The sequence below is a fragment of the Cebus imitator genome, unplaced genomic scaffold, assembly GCF_001604975.1.
Source record: "Cebus imitator isolate Cc_AM_T3 unplaced genomic scaffold, Cebus_imitator-1.0 Scaffold349, whole genome shotgun sequence".
In the NCBI taxonomy this organism is placed as follows: Eukaryota; Metazoa; Chordata; class Mammalia; order Primates; family Cebidae; genus Cebus; species Cebus imitator.
This window is the reverse complement of record NW_016107664.1, coordinates 486,873-504,645: the sequence shown is the minus strand read 5'-3', so window position 1 is coordinate 504,645 and position 17,773 is coordinate 486,873. Positions and strand designations below refer to the sequence as shown.

The window sequence follows — 17,773 nt, the reverse complement described above, 5'->3', positions numbered from 1 at the left end:
CCTTTCTCCTATCTCACATTTTATCAAATATCTGGGAGCCCTGTTCAATTCTGACCTCCCCAGATCTTCTGCAGTCTGGAGGATCCTGGGGCAGTGGGGGACTGGTCTCTTCTTCTGGTGGAGTTCCAGACTTCAGGGGCCTGATTGCGTCTGGCCTCCTGCCTGATTCAAATCAAGCCTATCCTGATGTCTTTCAGGTGGGGGAACGTATGTCAATGCTTGTTTCCATGGTTGACTTGAATACCATACTGTTTCATTTTGGTTAGAAAAGCATTTATCTAAATCAGCATTTAGAAACAGGAAAGTCTGGGAATATTGGCAGATAGTTATTGGCAGACAAGTAGGTGCAGCAGACCCTAACCTACTAATGAGCCATGGTCTCGAACGTGTCTTCCCTCTTCTATGTCCATAAGTTCACATTGCTTGAATATTTGTTTTCCATAACAGCAGCTTGACTGGAAAGGCATAAACCTAAGCAAAACCCCTTAGAGTTACACAAACTAATTTGACATCTGCAAGCAAAAAATGACAGCGAATAAAATATGTTCAGGTTTGTACCAGATGCAAAGAAAAGCAGGGGGGAATCTATGAATGTAACTTGGGTCTAAAAAACACCAAAGCCACTTACACACTAACGTGAAAATGAGAGTTAAAAAGTGTGAAAATATGGTGCCTCGAAATGGCTCATTGCATAAAGCATAGTGAGTACGGACATAGAGGAGTGAGAAAATGAATAAAGTTAGGAAGTTCAAGGATGTATTCATATTTGAACTACAAAGAAAGTTTGCAGATATAACGATGTTTGTTGGGGTAAAATTCTGACCCTAAGCACGGAAGGTTAAAGACTTTATTTTCTTCCCTGGTATTTATGCCGTTTTATGGTGGGTTCCTCTCTGTCTTGTTACTATACACAACATAGGTCAATGTTAAATGTAAAATTTACAGAAACAGCAGCTATGAAAGGAAAGGGAATGCACAGAAATACATTCTGAAAATTTGAAACTTTAAAATTTTGAAAAACAAACACAAACAAAATTTCATCAGACTGAATTTCCTAGAGAGAAGGATGTTATGGCAAAGCCAGTGTCTTGAAACGTCCCCAAATAAATAATTTGATATGACAAAGGAGTAGCAAAGAATCCTGCATTTCTCTATTTGTTCAGTTTCTATATATTAACGGTAAATTGGAAACAATTTCTCATATTGAATCTTTGTTAAAAGTTTCCTCAGTAAACCCCTACCCATAAACAGAGCCACATCATCAGAGGTATCAGAATTATATCAAATGGGATTTACACAAGAAAAGTCAAAAGCACTTGAAAAGCAAGTATGTGAAAGATTCTGGAAAAATACAAATGTGTCCTATACTTAGCAAGGTACAGAAAGCAAAACGGTGCTCAAACGTTAAAGGAAGTAGCATTTCTGCAACATCTTAACCTACTTTATGCCAATATATATAACATCATGCTATTATAATCACTCTAGTTGGCACCCCCACTTCAGCATTTACTTGGACTTCTCAGGCTCAGGCATATGTGGGTATGGCTGGCAAACTGGTGGATTGGGTGAAAGAGCCTTTTAGGAAGAAGCACAGCCTTCACTCATTGCTGTTCACACACCTCTGGGTATGTCTGGGAGCTGGAGTAGCGTCATCCGGATATCTTCACAAAGGGCAGAAAACCCATGCTAAGGAGGAAGGAATCAGCAGGGCTTATCACTGAAAGTGATCAGAAATCCTGGAAAGAAGCCTTGTAGTAATGCTCATCCAAACCCACCCTCATCCCAGCCCCCTGGTGCAAGCCTGGTCCTAGGGAGAGAAGGAACACCAAGGAAAAACAAAAAGAGTAACCTTGAAAATACGATGCTAAGTGAAAGAAGCCAAGCCTTGGCCACATTCCATGTATATGAAATATCCAGAATAAGCAAATCCATGGAGACAGAAGGCAGAGGAGTGGATGCCAGGGTCTGAGGATGGAAGGGATGGGGAGGAGCTGCCAATGATGTGAGTTTCCTTTTAAGGTGAAGAAATAGTACTGAAACTAGACAGTGGAAATGGTTCAACAACATTGAGAATATATTTAGTGCCACTGAATCGTACACTTAGTTAATAGTTAAAATAGAAAATTTAATAAAGTGGTAAATAGTTAAAATGGCATGTTATATGTTACATGTATCTTACCGTAAGAAGAAAGCTGTTTCTCTGTGTTCACACACTGGGGACCAAGCTACATTGCCTCGGGAAGCCACAAGGCAGAGCATAATTCTCCTCTGCTCTTCATGGCTTTTTGGTCCTGAGGGGTCAGGGCAGCCACCACTAAGGTTTGTCCTGGTGGAGCCATAGGAGAGCCTTGGGCAGGATGCCAGCACAGGGAGAAACACACTGTGCCCACTGGAGAGACACGGGTTTGTCAGGGCAGAGAGCTGGGGTTACTATCAAAAGGAACTGTTGACTCATTTTTAAGTGTACACAAGACACCACACCAGTGGCTTCGAGAGATGCTGGGGAAGACATGGAAGCTGGACACTGCGCAGGCAGAGAATAGCCAAGGAAATTTGGGTTAAAAGTAAGACAGTGCTTCATAGTTTGAAGATACCTTCATTTAATATGATGAATTAGCTTTTCAAGACAACTGTATGGATAGATGATGTTATTGCCATGTTATACATACAGAACTCAGTCTCAGAAAGGTTAAGTGAAATTCCCAAGCTTACATAGCCAGTGAATATCATGGATACTTCCTAAAACCTCTTACCATGATAGAATTACTTGTATTGATGGAGCAACCAATTTTCTCCTGAGGGTTTGAGCAAAGATGATCGCTCGCCTGCCAGAAGATGCCCTCCATGGCTGTGCTTGTGGGAAGAGGTGGCTCAGGTATCTCATTACTGAGCCTAAATGGAAGGGTCTTGCTCATTCAGCTCTTGAGAAAGTTTACGATTGTACATCAGTCCTACTGCAGGCAAATCGTTTGTTTAAAACCTGCTGATGAGAAATGTAAATGTGCGTTTTGAAGAAAAAGGTGCTAATTTGAGTCACACAGCTGGGGGCAGTGTGGTGGTTGCAGGAAGGGAGGTGAGAGGTATGAATGGAAGGGAGGTGGAGAAGTGCCATGGTACACGTTATTCATGCCACGAGTTTGCGTTGATGGCAAGAAAATGCTTCCTCCGGCCGGGCGCGGTGGCTCAAGCCTGTAATCCCAGCACTTTGGGAGGCCAAGGCGGGTGGATCACGAGGTCAAGAAATTGGGATCATCCTGGTCAACATGGTGAAACTCCATCTCTACTAAAAATACAAAAAATTAGCTGGGCATGGTGGTGCGTGCCTGTAATCCCAGCTACTCAGGAGGCTGAGGCAGGAGAATTGCCTGAACCCAGGAGGCAGAGGTTGCAGTGAGCCGAGATGGCGCCGTTGCACTCCAGCCTGGGTAACATGAGTGAAACTCCGTCTCAAAAAAAAAAAAAAAAAAAAAAAAGGAAAATGCTTCCTCCATGTTTAGACATAGGGCAGCAGCAGCACTGTGCTCAGGCTTAGTGCCAGTTAAGGAAAGTAAGTAGGCATCAGCTTACCTCGTCCACAGAACTCTGTGACATGTTGTTTCTAGAGTATCCCTGGGGTGGCATCTAAGAGTTCTCCAGATGGATTTGTCCCTAACTGGGGGCAGCAATTCCCAGATTATCCCCAGTTGTAAAGAATCACTGGGCCCATGGAAAAAACTGTGTTCCCTGATGTAGCCCTTGCCTCCCCAACTCTTCATTTATTGTGTACTTTTGCTCCCCACTAAGATCTCCAGAAGAAGAAAAAAAATGAATTTTGAGCAACCCAAAAGGAGGAATCTGAGTTAGTAAATGGAACATACACACATATCCCTTAGGTAAGCATATCTCAGGGAGCTGAACCAAGGATGCAAATCAGAAACCATTTCTGGTGTCCTCAGTAAGGGCATCCCTAGCCGGCACCTGCAGACACAAGTTTGCAGTCAATGGAAAAAGGTAGATGGCTGGGGACTGGGAACTTTGAAAAAGTGTAGGAGGTGAAAACTTGCTGGGAGGTCTGTCTTTATTATTATTATTTCTTAATCTTTCAAATTTTAGATTCAGGAAGTACATATGCATGTCTGTTACGTGAGTAGATTGTATATAATAGTGGTAATTTGGTTTCTAGCATACCCATTCCTCAAATATTGAACATTGTACAAGAAAAGGAAGAAGCAACTGTCATCCACCTCCAATCCTCCCCCTTTTGGAGTCCTCAGTGTCTATTATTTCCATCTTTATGTTCATATGTACCCAGAACTCTGCTTTTATTCTTGGCAACAATGTCAGAAACAAGCAAAGTCAGTTCTGCCTCAGAGATTATGATGTGTGACCATCTTGCATATGGTCAGTGTTGTCAGCTTCAGAAGTATTGCTACACATGTCCTTAATCGTCTTTTTGCTTGTTTTGCATTAAAGGTGGAGAACCAAGTGTCTCTTGAGATATCAGGGAAAAATAAAGAGGTAAACTCTTCCAATGAAAATATCCCTATACATTTCCTTGTATTGTCTTAGCCACCCAAGCTTCTTTCTTTCTTCTTTTTTCCTTTCCTTTTCTTCTCTCTCTCTCTTATTATTATGATTTTTTTTGACAGAGTCTTGTTCTGTCACCCAGGCTGGAGTGCAGTGGCATGATCTCGGCTCACTGCAACTTCCACCTCTTGGGCTCAACTGATTCTCCTGCTTCAGCCTCCTGAGTAGCTGGGATTACAGGTGTGCGCTACCACACCTAGCTAATTTTTATATTTTTAGTAGGGACGGGGTTTCATCATGTTGGTCAGGCTGGTCTCAAACTCCTGACCTTGTGATCCACCCTCCTCAGTCTCCCAAAGTGCTGGGATTACAAGCATGCTTAAGGACACCTACCCAGCCAGCTTCTTTCCTAGGTTGATTGTTTCTGCCAACTGTAGCAGCCTATCTCAAATGGTGGACCAGAATCACCAGGGGAGCTTGTCAGGAAATTAGATTCCAGAGAGTAGGGCAAAATCTGCATTCTGAAGATCCCAGGGGATTGGGTGCCATTACCCTTCAGGCTCCTAGCAGCCCTACAGGGAGCTGCAGCAAGTGGGGAGGGGGGGACTTTTCCCTTGACTTCCAACAAGATCACCTTGCAAATGCAGCTTCCCAATACTGAGACTATTTCTTTTAAACAAATTGTTCTGCCACTGGAAAAACAAATTGAAACAGAATCACTGGTTGGACAGAAAAGGAATAGACAGCTGGAAATCACCCAATATTCTTTAGTGCCATTTGTTTTGGAAATTAGGGCAACTCACCTCCCACTACTGCCTTTGTTGACATTTTAGGGCACACTATACTGGAATGTTTTAGGACAGGTTAAGTCTAAGACATAACATTAGCTTTTAGATGCCTCATTAAATAGGGAAGATGAAAAGTGAAGGATGAGTGCCCCCTGTAAAGTAGAATGAAGAAGCTGTGCGGGACTACCCCAGGGGAGCTGCATCTGCCCAGCAAAGTATCGGAGGCTGGAGCTAAGGACTCAGAGGTGGCAAGTCCCCCAAGAGTTCCCAGAGGGTGCTTGCCGAGGTCTCTTTATGGAACAGTTGACTTCTCCACTATCTCCCCCTGCAGAATGGCCCCACCTAGGCCTAAAATCTCAAAAAAGCAAGAGAAAGAAATTGAGAAAACATTCTGATGGGGATGTGGGCCCCCAAAGTAAAGTGCTTCTCCTCTCACTTACCCTAAAAAAGCCAGTCAGCCACAATCTCACCCCAAAACACTGAGCTCTCCATTGCTTTTCCCAGGCCTTCCAGATGTCTACTGAATGCCAACCAAGATGAAATAAAGACTCACACTTAGACAATTCCCCCATGAAACCCCAGGACACCAAATATAAAGATCTTTTAAAATCCAAAAGATTTTGGAGAGAAAATGAAAGCCTACCTATAAAGAAACATATATCAAATTGCTATCATGTCTCTCATTAGCAAAACTATATAGCCCAAATTAGAGGAACAATGCCTTGAAAGTTGTGAGGGAAAATGATCTCCCACCAAGAATTCTATTGCCAGCTCAACCGTCTGGCCAGGGCCAGAGGAGAGGAAGGCTCATTTTGGAACTTATAAAGACTTAGACATCTTATCTTTATCCTTACATACCTTTTCTTACATAGTTGAATAGGTACTTCAGCAAAATAAGGCTATGAGCTAAGAAAGAGGAAGACAAAGTACCCAGGAAACAGTATTTAAGTCACCCAAGGGAGCAACACAAGGGAGCCCCAGTGACAGCTGTCCAGCAGTTCTAGGCAGCAGCCAGGCCACAGTAGAGCATAAGGGCAGAGGCTGTAAGGGTAAATATCTGCAGAAAAAAGGAGGATTCCATAGTCAGGAAAAAATTTCTGAAATTTTAGAAGAATCTGAGAATGTGAAAAAAACACAAAAAAATTCAGGAAAAATCAAAGCTGTCTGGGAAATTCACAATCCAGATATGAAGCAGCTGTTCCAAATTAGAACAAGAAGTCATTGAGCTTCCAGGAGAAAAACTGATGGATTCAGTGCTGTAGAAAAGGTAAGAAGTGAAAAGATGCTAGCCACTTCCTAAAGAAGATACACATTTCTTTTTATAATAATAATAATTTCAAAAGGAAGGGCAATAAGAAATTTCTGGCAAAATAAACAGCATAAGAAAAAAATGCATGGTTTTATAAGAAACAATAAGAGAAACAAACAACGTGAACCAGTTGTGCAATAAAATGTGGTGTGCTACTTACCAGGGAAATGCAATTCAAAACCAGAGTGAAGCCGGGCACAGTGGCTTACGTCTGTAATCCCAGAACTGTGGGAGGCCGAGGCGGCCAGATCACTTGAGGTCAGGAGTTCAAGGCTAGCCTGCCCAACATGGTGAAAGCCCGTTTCTACTAAAAAATATTTAAAAATTAGCTGGGCATGGTGGTATGTGCTTGTAGTCCCTGCTACTCGGGAGACTGAGGCAGGAGAATCGCTTGGACCCAGGAGGTGGAGACTGCAGTGAGCCAAGATCATGCTACTGCACTCTAGCCTGAGCAACAGAGCGAGACTCTGTTTTTTAAAACAAAACAAAACACATCAGAGTGAGATACCAACTCACGTCATTAAAATGGTTGTTATCAAAAAGACAAAAGAAAAGAAGCGTTGGTGAGGATGTGAAGAGCTAACATTTACATACTATTGGTGGGATTGCAAACTAGAATAGCCTTTGTGGAAAATGGTATAGAGGTTCCTCAAAAAATCTAAAATGGATCTACTACATGATCTAGCAATTTTACAATTAGGTGTATATATACAAAGAAAATGAAATCAATATAGTCAAAGAGACATACCCACTCCCATGTTTATTGCAGCACTATTCTCAATAGTCAAGATATGGAATCAACGTAAGTGTTCAGCAGCTGTGAATGGATAAAGAAAACGTGGTACATATACGTGAGTGCAGAATTTCATTCATTTTTTTTAGCCATAAAAATGACTGAAATTCTCTCCTTTGCAGCAACATAAATGAACCCGGAGGACATTATGTTAAATGAAATAAGTCACACACGAAAAGACAAATACCACATGATCTCATTCATACATGGTATCTAAAAAAGAAAAGCCATAGAAGCAGAGAGTAGAACAGTGGTTACCAGAGACTGGGGAGAGGTCAGGGGAGGAGAGGCAAAGGTTGGTCAGTGGGCACAGACTTAAAATTAGATATGAGGAGTAAGTTCTGGTGTTCTGTTGCACAGTAGGGTGACTATGGGTAACAGTAAAGTATTGTACATTACAAAGTAGCTAGAAGAGAACAGTATAAATGCCTGAAATAACGAATACAACATAGATAAGCATGGAAATATCAAATGGTAACCCATAAACATGTACAATTTCAATATGTCAGTTAAAATAAATAGTTTAATTGGAAGCAAAATGTGTTGTGATTTTGAGCACTTGGTGGAGTATGAAAGGATGGTCCACTTAGATGTTTTCTTTGAGTGGCCCTAAAATCCACACTGAGAGGAATACCTGATCACTACAATGTTTTTGGCTCTGCAGGAAATAATAAGGTTGCCATATTAAAGCCAAGAGTTTTACTGGCTTGCAATTCTCAGGATAACCTATAAACAAAGCACGAAAGATTTCACGAGAACACAAAAGCTATCATCCTTGACTATGTGGAAGAGAAAGCTTGGTGGGAGGGAGGAGGAGGGGAAGGGAGGACCAAGGCCCTACGTGGAGAATGAAGAGATGGCTCTATAGTTGACAGTACAAATAGAGACTTAAATATGCTACTTAAAGTTATAAAGTTAACTAAAAATAGTGCTATGCTTCTCTTAGAAGTAGGGAGAAAGAGAGTGAGAGATGTTGTAAGTGAACTAAACCCTCATACTCCACAGCAGGAAATGAACAGATGATACATCAAGTTAATAAAAGATAAATTGGAAATCTTTGGGAACATGGAGGTAAACTCGTAAAGACTAAAACCAGAAATGGTTAAAATTTATATATTTTATGAGGGTGGAGAGGAGGATGGCTGAGAATTTGGCATGTTTTCAGAAGCCTTCTGGATTGAATTGATTTTTAACCACATGCATGTATTACACTGGACATTTGTTCCTGATAGATTAAGAAATATTCCCTAGGACAATTGCACAGGATGCTAGTTCCCACATATATTTCATGAAACTTTAAACAAAAATTAGTTTCAAAACTTTGGTTATATTTTATATGATAACAGCAAATTCTTATGTGTCAGGCACTGTTTTAAGCATTTGATGTTAATCTCTTCATTGGTTTTCTCAACAACTTTATAAAGTAAGTCTCCTAAATTGGACTTTCTCAAATGCAGACCCTGAGCCAAGGATTTCAGTGCAAATGATCTAAAGAAGGGCTGAGAAACCAGGAGAGGAGCAAGGACAGCAGGATGGGGAGGGCAAGGAGCCAATCAAAGGTAGGATTTCAGGGTAAGTCCCAGTCTCATCCTGATTCCAGGGAGCTCTGAAGCATAAATTACACCTTGGAGTTTATCCTGCCTCACAGGGTTCCTTTATTCCCTTGATTCCTCCCAACACCGGTGAGTCATTGATTCCAGCTGGGGACTGGGCATAAACTCCAAAACATTTTGACTTTCCATAAGGGGGAAGTGACTTCAGTGCTTAAGAATCAAATAATTATAGGAATCAAAGTATATATTTCAAAATTATCATAAGAGGTGATTATACTATGTAACAGGCCATGTTAAAGTACTCTTAAAGTAGAAATTGCCCTCAGAGAGGCAAGCTATGAATTTCCGTAGAGCAAATCTATAATGGATTGGTGAAAGCACAATCATATGAGGTCTTCTTGGCTTGCTTTCTCTCATATATACAGACATATAATAATAGCATATTATTATATTTATTATATATTATACAATCATATATTTACAATATTATATATCATATAATTATATACTACTTATTTACAATGTTATATATAATATATACATTACACCAAGACACATTAAAGACACAGATGGCTTCCCATTTATTTGCTGCTTGTAGTCTCACAGTGATATGAGCAATTATACATGTGGGATAAAATAATATTGGGCCACTGTAAATTGAGATGAAGTAACCATTTTCATCTCTTCTGCATGGACTAGACATTGTTTCTGTATAGAATATCTAAATATCCTTGAACTGGTGAAGGTTTTAACATACTCACAGAAACTAAGTGTCTATCAGATGAAGGTTAGTCATTACTGGAAGTACAGAAAGACAGCATTACAGAAGGCAATTCTGAGGTTGGAGTGGTGGTCAGAGGCCATGCCCTATCTAGTCCAGCTGGCAGGCATTCCCATTGTTAGATATGTGTGGCCATTGCATCTCTGAGTAAATTGACATATCTAGTTCTGTATTTATACTCATCTTGCAACCTTCTGACAAGATGAGGATTTTCATGGAATTGTCCTTTACAAGCAGAGAAGGTGCTGACCAAAGGGCAGTAATATTAGGGCCCATTGACAATTATATTTTTCTTTGCAAACTAAAATGAGCATTCTGGTTTTAAAATCTGTGTTCTTCAGCTTGAGTCAGCATTGTGACATTCTGATCCAGCCTAGGACACTAATTAAATTGAGTTTCTTGCCCTAGGCTGAGATCTAGACACCATATGAGACCAAATTCATCTTTGGCTCCACTGATGATATCAACTTTGGCATGAACCTTCTTTTGAAAAGTCAACATTAGACATTTGTTCCTGATAGATTAAGAAATATTCCCTAGGACTATTCCACAGGATGCTAGTTCCCACATATGTTCCACGGAAAAAAAAAGTGTCCAGTGGCCAAAAAATTATTTGGGAGATATTGCATGTTTCATCCTATTTTTGGAAATCTGGTGAGCATTAGAATATTAATGGCTAGAATTTCAGCATTAAAGAAACCTGATTAACATTTTCTATCCAATACTGACCAAACTCATTTGACCTTGGAATGCCATCTTTTTTTTTTTTTTTTTTTTTTTGACACAAACTAATCCATACATGTATGGAACCAATATTATGAGGGGGGGGGCACTTACAAATAACCTGAGGGTGTCACTGTCTGTTGTAGTCAGACATGACCATTTTATAAATGAAGAAATTTTTAGAAATATATATATATATATATATATATATGATTTATATATTTTATATCAGGATCTCTGTAGGACATGATGAACTATTTTCAATATAAAATGAGCTTAATAAAATTCTTTTTCTTTTTTAGAGTGGAGGAGGTCTCACTATGTTGCTCAGCCTGACCTTGATCTCCTGGACTCAAGTGATCCTCTCAGAATAACTGAGACTACAGGCATGTACCACCACACCCAGCTTGCCTAATGAAATTCTTGTTTACCTCTAATAAGTTTGCATGTGTTAATCCACATGTCAAGCTTATCCAGTGTGATGAAACTGGCAAATTCACACCGAAGAGAAACTTTGAAGGTAATAAACATCTTTGACTGATAAAAAATATAAATGTGTTAAAATGTAAATCTGTGTTAAGTGGGTATGTATATATGAATTTCTTAATAAATGCAGTTTCCATGAAGGCAAAGTATTTCAGGTAGTGTGGTAGGAAAAGAGAAATAAACACAAAAAAGGGTCTTAAAGTGTGCAGAGGTGGGAAACTGGAGCTGGGAATTTTATGACCAACTAGGATAACTTGGGGCTTAGCTGAATTCTCCCCAGGTGCTGGAAAAGCATCACTGTTACAGACATTCAGCTGTGAGGAGCTTGGTATGGAATTTTCTGCTTCTCAAAAAAGCCTACAGCATGAGTTAAAGAAGAAAATGCAGTCCTATCAATACTAAACATTTTAATAAGATCTCCCTTAAGACAAAAAATTTAAATAACCCTCTCTGCCTTTTCCCATCAAATTTCAAGTATTTTCCAGGTGTTAATACAATAGAAAATCAGAACTCCTAGGGTTTGAGTGGGCATTTTGACTGAATTCTGGTGGATAGATTCTACATGTTCCTTGATTTTGCTTAACTGATGTTTGGATAACCTGCAAGGAATCCATAGACTGTTTACGGAAACATTGACTCTTGATTTGAAATCTATTTTCTCAGCAAATGAGACCAAATTTATCCATCAGAGAATCTAGCCCTTGCCATTGTGGAAGACAGTGTGGTGATTCCTTAAGGACCTAGAAATAGAAATTGCATTGGACCCAGCAATCCCATTACTGGGTATATATCCAAACGATTATAAATCGTTCTACTATAAGGACACGTGCACACGAATGTTCATTGTAGCACTGTTTACAATAGCAAAGACCTGGAACCAGCCCAAATGCCCATCGATGATAGACTGAACAGGGAAAATGTGGTACATATACACCATGGAATATTATGCAGTCATCGAAAACGATGAGTTTGTGTCCTTTGTAGGGACATGGATGAAACTGGAAACCATCATTCTCAGCAAACTGACAGAAGAGCAGAAGATCAAACACTGCATGTTCTCACTCATAGGCGGGTGTTGAACAATGAGAACACATGGACACAGGGAGGGGAGCACTACACACTGGGGTCAGTTGGGGGGAAATAGGGGAGGGACGGTGGGGGGTGGGGAGTTGGGGAGAGATAGCAAGGGGAGAGATACCAGATGTAGGTGATGGGGAGGAAGGCAGCAAATCATACTGCCACATGTGTACTTATGCAACAATCTTGCATGTTCTTCCCATGTACCCCAAAACCTAAAATGCAATAAAATAAATAAATGGAAAAAAAAAGAACTAGTAGTATTCTTTCCTTACAGAGTTTGGCAGAGGCTTGGTGAAGAACATGGCAGAAACAATGGGACTCTCCTTGGATATCAGTTCTCTGTGCTCCGCAAATTCTCCAATACATGGATAATCAAGTTGTTTTTCTGAGAGGTCTGAGATTCACTGTCTCTGCCTCACTCTCTTCTTGAAACCAAATGCATTTAAGAACAGAATATACATTTGGGTGAGACAGAAAGCAGCTTAAAAAAGTGCTCATGTCACATTCAATCCCGTTATTTTTCCTCTGTCAATGTGCAAAACACTTATTTACATCTTTGGTGACTTCTTAGAAGGCCAATCCACCTTGGAGGTTAAAAGGTTTAAAATTATAGTTAACATTTATTGAGCATGTGTTTTCCAGGGATATTTTTGCTTTCCTAAAAATTAAAGTAGAAGAGAACCCATAAGCCATATTCACTAAAAATGATGCTATGGGTATGGGGGAAGGGAGAAATGTGCTGAGTTTATATTCCTATGTTAATAAAATAATTCTTTAAATTTAGCAGACAAAGCAAGATGCACCCTGCATCAATGTTTGCCTTTTCCTTCAAATGGAGATTTGTAGGAGAAAATGTTACAGGCAATTCAATGGCTACTGTGCCTGGTTTAAACACAGCACTATGTTCACTCAAATTTCTTTTAGGCTATAGACACATGGGCCAGTGCTTATTTTCATGGTTGATTTAATCCATCCCCTGTGCCAGTGTGGGGATTATTCCCTACAGTTATTCTCCAGTGATCTGTCAGTTCAGATTAAAAAAAGTTAAGTGACAAAGATGTGGTGGCTGATTCCTTTAGAAGGCTGTGGAAGCTGGAGTATATAGCATGAGATTTCTTTTTCAGTACATTTCAAGTTATACGTATTTGAGTACCATAATAGATACTACAAGAGCACTCAAGGATTTGTATTTTCAACTTTATTAATTTACCTCTTTTTATCCTAATATAGTGAATTTTAAATCTATTTATTATTTTTTGTGCACTCACAGGATCATTAACATGTCCTAATTTCAGGAAGGACCTGCCTGATTAACTCAATGGAAAAATAAAATTAACCCTGAATAACATGTTTAGAAAAAAAAAAAAAAAAAACTCATTTTCCTAAAACCTGTTAAAAAAAAAAAAAAAAAAAAAAAAAAAAAAAAAAAAAAAAAAAAAAAAAAAAAAAAAAAAAAAAAGAATCTGACTATGTTCTCTCTTTAATTTCCTCATATCTCCATGAATCTTTCTTATCTAGGCTGAACTTTAAACTTCCTAAACAGGCAATTCAATTTTGTTCCTATACAACAACTTCAGGGTTGCCAAAAAGGGTTTACAGATCTTACTTCATTGGTTCTTGCTTAGTTTTTAAGAAGAGGAGATAGCATATATTTTCTCACTTTACAGATGAAATCTAAGACATGATTCTAGGACCACGTGGATCCCAGTGTTGCTTGTGATACAGAATAAACAATAATTCTGTCTCAAACAATATCTATTTTTATATTTTGAGCTATAGGATTCAAAGCATACCTTTGCCAGATTTATAATTCTGTTACAGATTCTTTGAAAAGAAACCTGCAATAAAATGACTTTAATTGTGTAGCAAATGTTACTCTTGTTAAATGGTAAAAGTTACTCATATCATAAATGTTATTATTCTCACTCTTACTTTCTCTTTCCATCTCTACAATAGAATTCTTTAGTAGGATTATGAATATGCTGTATGAGTAATTTGGTGATTTTGTACTGATGTGCAAATTAGTCATTCAATTCACACTTCATTTTAAAGGCTTTTGTATGTACTAAGTTAAAAAGAAGGCAATTAACAGTTTTAACAAAATAATTCCATTAATTCTTCACTCTACTGGGAGAAAAGGGTCATCAAAAATAGAATCCTGAGAAAATTCATAAAAAAAAACCAGTAAATACTGGACTATTAATGGGGCTAGAATGTAATATGGTTGTATAACCTATGTAATGACAAATGTTTTCTGCAAATGCCTCAAGGATTTCTGCCAGAATGGTTGGTCTTGCTTATGAGAAATAAAATAGTATTATTTTTATTTTGTCTACTGCAATGTGGACAAAAGGGGCAAATGGAAATGGATCAGTCAGGATAGGTTAGGTTATGCTGCAGTAACAAGCAACCTCAAAATCCCAGTACAGTTTACTTCCTTATGTGTCCTAAATCATCAGGGGTCTCAGTTCATTGTAGTCACTTAGGTGGCCAAGCTGGTGGAGCACCTACCATCTTGAACGTTATCTACTATCTTGAAAGAAAGAGAGATTTTGAGAATGGGAACTAAATGCTCTGGCCCAGAAGTAGCCCCCATGACTTTCTCTTGAAATGGCCAGAACTGGTCACATGACACCACATGAATGCAAGCAGACCAGGAAGTGCCAAAGAGTCAACTCTCAGAGAGGGGGAGAACCAGGGAAGTTTGGTGAACCATATTAGTGACCTCCACAAAGGCCTCACTCTTCCCCTCAGATAGTTTCCATATTTATCACTTACTTTCCATTTTCATTTCCCTTTGTTTAATCTCATTATGTCTTGTCTGCATCATTGCAAAAGACTTTTTTGTTTGTTAGAGACAGAATTTTTGCTCTGTTGCCCAGGCTGGAGTGCAATGGCGTGATCTTGGCTCACTGCAACTTCTGCCTCCCGGGTTCAAGTGATTCTCCTGCTTCAGCCTCCTGAGTAGCTGGGATTACAGGCACCTGCCACCATGCCCAGCTAATTTTTGTATTTTTAGTAAAGACAAGTTTTCACCATGTTGGCCAGGCTGGTCTTGAACTGTTGACCTCAGATGATCCACCTGCCTCAGCTTCCCAAAGTGCTAGAATTATAGTTGTGAGCCACCGTGCCTGGCAGTGCAAGGGCCTCTTAACTGACCTCTAATCTCTTGCCTTTCTCTCTCTCTCTCTCTCTCTCTCATTCATTAACTAATGTTATCAACCATGGACCAAGTGCCCATCTGCTACCAGAATTATCTTTGTAAAACACAGATAGGATTATCCTATTACTTTTTTTAAAGAAGGAAATATATGATTATATCTCAAACCAAGGAATTAAACCACAGTGCTCAGCCCAATACTAGAGAATGAGGACACTCTGGCTTCAACCCACTTTTCCAGACACACACTGACCTCTTCTGAGAACCTCACTTCTAGCCCAGAGGTTGAAGCTGACAGTCCATGGCCATCCACAGCCAGCAGACAGGGATGGATGTCCCACTCCATACATGGAATCAGGGCTTAAAAAAAGTTTGAATTGGTTGACAAGAATAAAAAAATCAGGAGAGCCTCCATAAAATATGCATTGTCCATTTTTCTTAAAAACAAAACTCAATCCCACATCCAGGAGGTTTGGCAACGTGACACTGCATGGGGACTGGAGCTGAGCACAGCTGTCCTCTTGCTAGGATCCAGGGCAGCCAGGATGAACTGCCCCCTCTCCTGAAATCCTATGAGGGGACATTCTGTTGTGCATTCCACTGCAATTAATGTGTTCCTGGTTGATTCTCTTACCAAATAGCTCCCTAAGGAAGGTAACCATTTTTATGCAGGACTTTTTTTTTTTTTAATTTTCCTGTCTTCTGTCTCAGCAAACTGTGTATAGCAGATGTTCACTAAATAATTAGGAATTACAATTGTAAGAAGCTGTAATTTGGCCACTTGATGACTTCAGCTTATTCTTCCTACCTAACATATGTCATGTGCTTGCTTTGGTTAAGTTCACAAAAGCAGAGCTATCACTGGAGAATTCCTGAGGTTCCCAAGATCCACTGCTCAGGGTTCTAGGAGACTACCTCTAAATCAGGTGACTTCTGAGCCTGCAAGGAGCTGCAGTTAATTTTGGGGAATGGTATAGATTTATTTCTCTAAAAAATCAAGTTCTTGTGTTCCTTTTTTGAAAATATATAACTGTACAGGTCAAGGCAGCCACCCGGATGCATCTGGAGCCATGTCCTAAAAATTCTGTAAAATAGTTTCATTTATGAACTAGAAAGTTATTAAAGAAAGTAAATGAACACCTAATAATTCAGGATTTGAATGTGTGCTATTGGAATTCAATAGAAAATATGTACATGAAATGTGGTCAAAGAGGAAATGACAAGCTTAGAGACCCCTGAAAGGTCATCTGGATAAACAGAAAAGTACTGCAGGTAGGTCTGAGATGGTCAGATTAAATCATAATCTTAGAAGAGTGAAAAATGTCATCCTAACCTAGGGCTGACTCAAATTCCACTCAATCTGGAAAGAAACATAATAGAGCACATGGATTAAGAGGGTTTGAGTTGAAGGTCAGGTTTTCAGTGTGTCTGGGCTGGCAGGATGTAAAAGTCAGCCAGGCATAACAAACACGTTGCCCTGTTGAGTGAGCAGGCGGCGGAAGGGCCGAAGCCCAAGGTGCATGCGGGGCCCAAGGGTCAGTTACTCACTTCTCTTCCCCAGTCACGCTCCACTCCTGGCCATCTGCAAATGCATGCTCTGTCCATAAGGGGAACTAGGCAAAAGTATAGGATGGATGAGCACCGATTCGCTAACAGCATAGGTAAAGCAACACACAGATCCCTTCTACTCACAATGAATTAGAACATTTAATACTAATTTCAAAAAGGTTCTAGCAAAGCTATTTAGAGGAGGATGAGAATTTGAGTTTTACGGCAACATAGCAACTCAAAACTATAAGATACTTACTTAATGAAGGCTCTCATTGTTTGAGCCTATGTAACAGTCTCCTGTTTTTTCTTTCTCTCTCTCTCTCATGTATTTATATAGTAGAGCTTTTATATATATAAATACATATATATATATATATATATATATATAGAGAGAGAGAGAGAGAGAGAGAGAGAGAGAGAGTACAGCTTAAAGTACAGCGCCCTCCTCCCCTACCTCTCTTCCTCCCTCTCCCTTCTCCCTTCCTCCTCCACTTTCCTCTCTTCCTTCCAATGCATCTTCTCTCCTTACTCTAAAAATTTATTAAGCACCTGCCTTATGCAGGCAATTGAACTTCTAACTTCAACTGTGATTCTGCCTCCCCGCACTTCACTCACATCCTATCTGGAAAAACAGACATGCAAATGCTCAAGCACGAGGTGAAAGAGAAATGTCAATATTTCTTCTTGGTTAATAATTTTCACTGTCTGCTCACATTTCCAAAAAAAAGTACACACCCTCTCCCTTCACATCAAACCCTCACTACTTAGCTCCAAGCCTACTTTCAGGCTTTAGCTCCCAACATTCTGGCTGTAACCTCACACTCCAGCTGCTCCATCGCACGTCATTTCATACTCACACCTGGCTCTTGCTCATGATTTGTTCTGCTTTCTGCAATGGCGACCCCTTAGCTCTCCCTCCCTCTGTATCCCTCTGTCATAATCCTACCCTTCTTCCAGCTCTTCTTTCTGGGCAGCCTCATTTGCTCCCATTTACACATAGTAGGTTTAATGAAGTGATGTCCTGGTTATGGTACACACAGTAG

The 17,773-nt window shown here is 39.8% G+C and overlaps 1 protein-coding gene and 1 non-coding gene across 5 annotated transcripts in view; one reads left to right on the top strand and one right to left on the bottom strand.

Annotated features, from left to right (window-relative positions):
• POU6F2 (POU class 6 homeobox 2) overlaps window positions 1-17,773 on the bottom strand; it is a 473,172-nt gene that overhangs the window by 131,521 nt on the left and 323,878 nt on the right. The window lies entirely within an intron of this gene.
• LOC119467907 lies at window positions 9,523-9,654 on the top strand. Its single transcript, XR_005196540.1, has one exon. It is a non-coding gene; the product is annotated as a small nucleolar RNA SNORA20 (small nucleolar RNA).